Raw genomic sequence first — 7,023 nt, forward strand, 5'->3', positions numbered from 1 at the left:
TGTATTTTGATTGAGGCTTGTACAAAACATGCATGAGCATATATTATTAATTTATCTCTTGTTTTGGGTAATTCAAATAAGATAGCTTCAAATCCAATGTATCAAACGGATTACCCATTTACTAAAGTCTAAAACCCAAAAACTCAAATATATTCTAATACCATACAAATGCATGAGGTTTTAGCAAATTATTGTGGGGGTTTTAAATGCATGACGATCAAGGAAAAATGCAAACTTTATAAGTATGTAAAGATAGGGAGATATATATATATATATATATATATATATATATATATATATATATATATATATATATATATATATATATATATATATAATAGTCGTTTACCCGTGTCAAGCAACGGGTGCGAATATTTTTTTCACAAATTAGTTTCTACAAGCGATTAATTCTTTTGTTCTTTTGTGCAGATAGTTTACTACATATAAAACAATTATCAATAAGTGGCATGCTAGCAGAAGCTACATAATTACCTCATCCATTTAGAAAGTCAATCTATTTGATATGATTGTACTTTTTGATCTAATAATACGTTTTAAAAATAAATATTGAGGTCATTTTTGTAAGAGTCACCTTATTTTTTAACCAAGTTTGATTATTTGTCACAATTCATTTCACATATCTTTGGCTAATTATTTTATGTATATTATTAGTATTTATGTTAAAAAGGAAATGCATACCATTTTAAGTTCTAAGTTTTTGATAGGATTATGTCATATTTTGAAAATCGAGTCGGACCGGTCAGTTCAGCCAGGATCATGTCATAGAGGCCAAAAAACCGTTCATCATGTGAAATCGTAAAAACCAATCTCGTAGAACCAGTAAAAACCAGGAATTTAAAAAATTATTTATTTATTTTAATTTTTATATTGTCTTTATAGTAAAATTAATAATAATGTAATTATTACTTCATCCAGTTTTTCTAGTTTTGGAGATTGGTTCGACCGGTTGGACTACTATTAAAAATCATTTATATATATTAATTACCTAAAATAAACTCAAAATCAATATTTAATATGTCAATTAAAATTAAAAATCGTTTCCACAAACACTATCAATCTAAGGACTTTAACTTCTTTTTTATAACCATGAAATAAAAACACAAAATCTCACATGAAAAACATGGAAAAAATAAAAAAGACCATAAAACATGGCGATTATGTTATTTTTTCACACTGCTCGACGAAATGAAAAACAAAGAACACTAACAAAAATTACATAGTTTTTATACATTACTTTCAACTTTCTAATATTCATAATCTTTCAGCCGGTAGATATACTCTTCATAATCAGACCTACACGTAAAATTTTAAATAAAGTCTCAAGAAATTAGTTATATAAATCAACTAAATAATTTATCATAAAACAGTACACATAACGCTTATATATTACAGTAGAAACTATTTAAACCAACAATCGCTACACAAAATAGTTGTACAATAACAATAACTACAAAAAATGGTTCCAAATGTCTTTTAGAGATAAAAAATTGCAAGTTGTTCTCCTGTAACCTAAATCAGCGCAAGAGAAATAACAAATAAATTTTTAAGTATTTTTCATAGTTGAACCATGTTTTTTTTTTGGTAAAATGTTAGAACTCAACAAAAAGTCTAATTTCTTTTGCTTTTCAGTTACCGGAAACATGTAGAACAGGAAAAAGTTAAGTTGATCTATCAAGTTCATGAATAGCATTGAAGCTCCTTATCATTAAACTAACCAAATAAACTATGCAGAGGACATAAAAAACAACCATCAGATTCTATAACTTTCAAACCAAAGTTATAAACATAGATACATACATGTAAGATCAAAAAGCACATTTACCTTCAAATTTTGCTAGGTTGATGGAAATTCCTATAATGTTGCGCCTCTAGCCTTGACATCGACTCACTGATGTAAGGAAGGAGGTCTTGTACATCATCCAATTAAGACATCAACATCAAGGGGAAAAATCATCAAAATCATGGAAAACTTACATAACTCAATCAATTCGAGCAAGATCCAACAAGCATCAGAGTTATTTAATGACCTCAAACTCCAAACCATTAACAAGGGCAAAAGCTTCAAATTTAACATAAATCTAAGTCCATCCGATTCAACGGTTATAGTTGCAGTATTAAAAAGTAAATTGAAAATATGATGTTATACCAGATAAACTTTTCAAAGCATTTTTTTAATAAAGAGTTAAAAGTATAATGATATGATAAACTAATCAATAAATGTTTGTTTCATTTTATATAAACAGACTACCACACACACACTCACACATCATATACCACACACATACATTAAGGAAGAAACTTAACCTAATTTCCCCACCAGATCAAGCCTTGACCAGATCGATGGATGGTGAGTCCTTGGATTGATATGAAATATATCCAAAATTGTTTTTCACCACAACCTTTCTTTCCATGGAGTTGAGTGTCTTTGGTGTAATGATGTTGCCAAAAAGCTACCAATCAAAAAAAATTATAATAATATTAATTAAAAAAATTTGAAAGATTAATGTACTTAAATGTAGACTTTGCAAATTAACATCAAGATTAATTATTATTTTTTTTGCCAATTCTGTAGGATCGATCTTAATTAGTTTGAATATGATTATACCTTAAAATTTCACATGGAATTTGCATAGAGCCATCCCATTCAAATTTGTTCCTTTAACAAGTATCACCCAGGACCAGGCTCCCATCCCAAGCTTCCTGAACTTCAAATTATATTCTAAAACCCAAATCAAACACTAGAAGTTATACACATACACGTGCAGTCAGATATACACAGACAGTGAAATACACATATCCTGATATACAGAAACTGGCAAACCTCTTTCCTAGATATCGTGAATTGTTTATACAAAAAATACATTTTCTAATCCAAAAGATTTGAAAATTAATCATCAACAAAATATGTGGGAGGATTAGAGCATAGGGTGCCACCTGTACATAGTATTTCAATAACCTCATTGGATGTCCGCTAAATATAAATATGAGAATAATCCTGGAAAAAAAAAATATAATGTATTAGTAAGAGATTTTAATAACGGATGATTTTTTTCATTAAGCATCAATTAAAAGCTATGTGATTTCACATATATGGTCACTGGAATAAGTTTGGAAAATCAACAGAAACCTATCAATCTTTAAAATCTCTGAGAAATGAAACTAATCTTACAACTGATTTAGTTCAGGTTCATGTTGAGGCACCTCCTTTCCTTCACATTCCTGTAATATTCATCATAGTTTTAAAAAATCTTAGAGGTGAGCATGGTTTGATAGTTTGCAACCTCAAACTATATAGTAACATTAAAGCCTTAAATTTAAGCTACCAAATAACATAAAATTAATGCAGAATTAAAGGTGACAATGAATTTAGTGTTTAAATACAGTTGGTTAGAGGGTGGCAGTGGGTGGTTGTAGGTGGTGATGACGATGATTTAGGGCTAGATGAATTGTGCAGTGGTGGATGGTGGTGATGATGGTTGATACGATGGTGTGTTGTTGGGGTGACTAAGGTGTGACGACTTAGATTTGCACCTACAAAATCATACAAACGAAACAAATGATGAGAACTCAAAAGCACAAAAACATAAGAAATCTCACCTTTGTGATTTACGAACATTTATATAGCATTAGAAACGGTGGCGGTGTTGGTGTTAGGGATCGATGTGGGTGAAAGCGAAAGGAGGCGGAACACGGGATGAATGGGAGGAGGTTGCGATAGTGGTGAATATGTGATGGTTGTTCTGATTTGAAGTAGTCATATATTACAAATTTATGTAGAAAAAATATTACACATAGAAACCTTTCTAGACCAACTGGTTCAATAAAAGTTTTGATAGGAAATAAGAAATGAAGGAGTATAAGCTATAACTTGATAGGAATTAGGAGAAAGAGATTAACATGTGAGACATTTTTAATCTAATTTTTTGAAGCCTGAGAGTAAGGAAGCTATAACCTGATGGTGAGGGGAAGGCGGCCTGAAACCCAGATTCAAGAATCGAGAGTATAGATTAGTGTTTCATATATAGAAACCACAAAACATAAAATATAAACTCATGTTGACATGTGTATGCATTTATTTGGTGAACCTTTCTTCGATTCCTTCATTTGGAACAATGGCAAAATCATAGGCTAAAGACATGAATCGACCACCATGGGTGTCGTCAAAGATATGGTGGAGAAGGGCATTAAGTTTTGACATTATAACTCGATGATGCTTGGATGGTGAAACATTTTACCTGGTTTGGGTTCTGATGATCGATGAGGTCATGCGGGTTGGTCGCTGGGAAGGGAGATGAAAATTATTAGGGTTCGAGAGTCAGAGATATGATAGTAAATGATGGTCTAATAGTTAAAAGTGAAGCTTGGATATTCAAAACTTGTAAGAATTTGGAGAGGTTTTTATAGAGAGGAGGTAAGAGGTTATTGTTTCTGAAAGTCAGGTTTGACCGATTGACATGGCTGAAAATGAGAAATAGTAATTCAAACTTCAACCCCCCCCCCCCCCCCCCCCCCGCACTACTAAACCATCTGTCCATTCTTATCAACTCTTAAGTTGACTTTTTCAACCCTTAACCAAAATAAGATTATCACTTTTAATGCATAAAATCATTGTACAAGAAGCAATAATGGTTTGTACCTCTTAATTTCCAACCTTTGACCAAATATGTATATTAAGGTATAATATATATATATATATATATATATATATATATATATATATATATATATATATATATATATATATATATATATATATATATATATATATATATATATATATATATATATATATCGACTTTGATCATGAATACAATAAAATGTGGGGGTCATTGCCCCCCCCCACCTTAAGGTCAAGGGGTAAGGAGTTGGCATATATCTTAATTTGGATATATATATATATATATATATATATATATATATATATATATATATATATATATATATATATATATATATATATATATATATAGCCATTTTGATCGTTAATGCGATAAAATATGGGGGTCATTGGGTTCCCCCCTCCTCCCCGACCCCCCAATGCCACGTTAAGGGGGCAAGGAGTTGGCATATATGCTAAGTTGGTGGCCCAAGTTAAAATTGCAATGGAAAAACATGACCAAAGACTCGAAGTAAAGAGGTGTAAAGAGGAGAAAGGCAAGTTTAGGATCTGCTCGAGGACAACTTGCGTTGTCAGCCCAAGCTGTTTTCAGTATTTTGTAAGTATTATAAGTATAGATACTCATACAACGTAAGGATGACCTCTCTCTCTCTCTCTCTCTCTCTCTCTCTAACATTTTCATACATTCTCCTGTAACGTTGTTTTCAATTTTTTTCTTTAAAATGAAAGTGCCCTCACTCAGGATCATCGCAAATTAAATTTAACTTGTTGAAACTCGAACAATGAGTAGAAATATTAAAACCAAAATGAACTTAAACAATCCTCAAGATATCAAGAATTCATTGATTATCATACCACCGTACTTCATGATGTCAAATTTTCGTGCATAACTTTGTTATGCACGAAATTTATACTATAAAGATATTATGATTAGCACGTATAACAACTTGTGTATGGATTAATGACTTGCATGATAAATAATAGGACAATTGCATTTGTTTTCTTGAACAATAAGATAATATATCCATAAATATGTAGAAAGCTTTTACGTGTGATATTCGATTACTTGGCATATGATATATTTGAAGTATAATGCAACCATTGATTTCGAATCAGTGGTAAAATTTATCAGCAATATTGTTAAGTTCTAATATGAACGACTTTTCGGCCATCTTATCAGATACATCGATTTTGTTCAACCATCGAGCATGCCTACCACTACTCTCAAGGATTATCACCATACACACAATGCGGAACCCCATTTAAAAGTTATGCTAGGGTACCACCACTTACTCCATCGCATCTTACAAACGATAAATCTGAATAAATTCTAGATACAATAATAACCAAAATATCATTGGGTGATGCATATGTAAAAAAACACTATTTTTGCCCCATATATATGTTTAATTAAAAACATATTCAGGTGATGTATGTACGTAACTTTTATGCATATGGAAAATCCTTGTATTTAATCATACTTACAATGAGTTCCACATGGTGCAATTATGTATATGATGATGGGTCATGATCTTAGCTTCCGTGATGTAGTTGTGTACATGAAGTTGCCTATGACACATTGGATTTCAATGAAGATAGAAAAAGCTAAAGAAAAATTAGGTATAAGTGCCAAATATAAATATACAAATGCAACATAATTTATATAAATTACTGAGTAATGAAAGATTGCCAACCGAAAGCATATACTTGCGTGCTACTACAAAAAACACAAAAACATTGGGACGAAGAATATTATCATATACTTGCGTGCTCATCCACAAAAGTTTACAAAGCTAACACTAAATCCTTAGCACTAACATTGAACGTCCAACTTATTCTATGAAAACTAGGGTAAGTAAAAACCGAATCAAAACCGAAAAAACTGTATAAACCGAAACCAATGGTGTGGTTTCTACTTTTGCAAAAACCAAAAGTTTTCGTTGTTGTGCGGTTTTGATATATACACCGACCGAAAAAACCGAACCGCACCGCACGATTATATTATATATTAAATAAATTATATCTTATATTTTGTAAATAATAATAGTTGTATACCAGGTTTTATGAACCGGACCAGGATTTTAAGAAGCTTTGTATCAATCATACGGCCTCAACAATATTCAATCACTTATAGGGATTTGGTATCATTGTTGTAAGACATCATTTGTTAAAAAAAACAATGTTCAACTAACCACTTATACAGTCAATAATATACAAAGATGCAGGGATTAAAATTGAAATTTTATATAAGTTTGAAAACAATCAATAGGTTTAAAAAATGTACCAACGTGTTTAAGAAAAAAATTTTACAATATTTATAAATTATCCCAACCTTTTTTCTTATAGGAAAATGACTATGTTGATTTTATTCATATTTTGTTATT

The 7,023-nt window shown here is 30.8% G+C and overlaps 1 long non-coding RNA gene across 2 annotated transcripts; it reads right to left on the reverse strand.

The window, feature by feature from the left end:
• Positions 1-1,255: 1,255 nt before the first annotated feature.
• Positions 1,256-6,253, reverse strand: LOC145001976 (uncharacterized). Of its 2 annotated transcripts, XR_013661769.1 has the most exons (6): positions 6,125-6,253; positions 3,191-3,240; positions 2,956-3,016; positions 2,627-2,740; positions 1,844-2,471; positions 1,256-1,314 (listed from the first exon to the last, which is right to left on the reverse strand). It is a non-coding gene; the product is annotated as an uncharacterized LOC145001976 (long non-coding RNA). The 2 variants fall into 2 exon arrangements; XR_013661768.1 differs by having other exon boundaries at positions 2,627-3,016.
• Positions 6,254-7,023: the final 770 nt, after the last annotated feature.

Source organism: Lactuca saligna, chromosome 6, assembly GCF_052625555.1.
Source record: "Lactuca saligna cultivar CGN05327 chromosome 6, ASM5262555v1, whole genome shotgun sequence".
Taxonomy (NCBI): domain Eukaryota; kingdom Viridiplantae; phylum Streptophyta; class Magnoliopsida; order Asterales; family Asteraceae; genus Lactuca; species Lactuca saligna.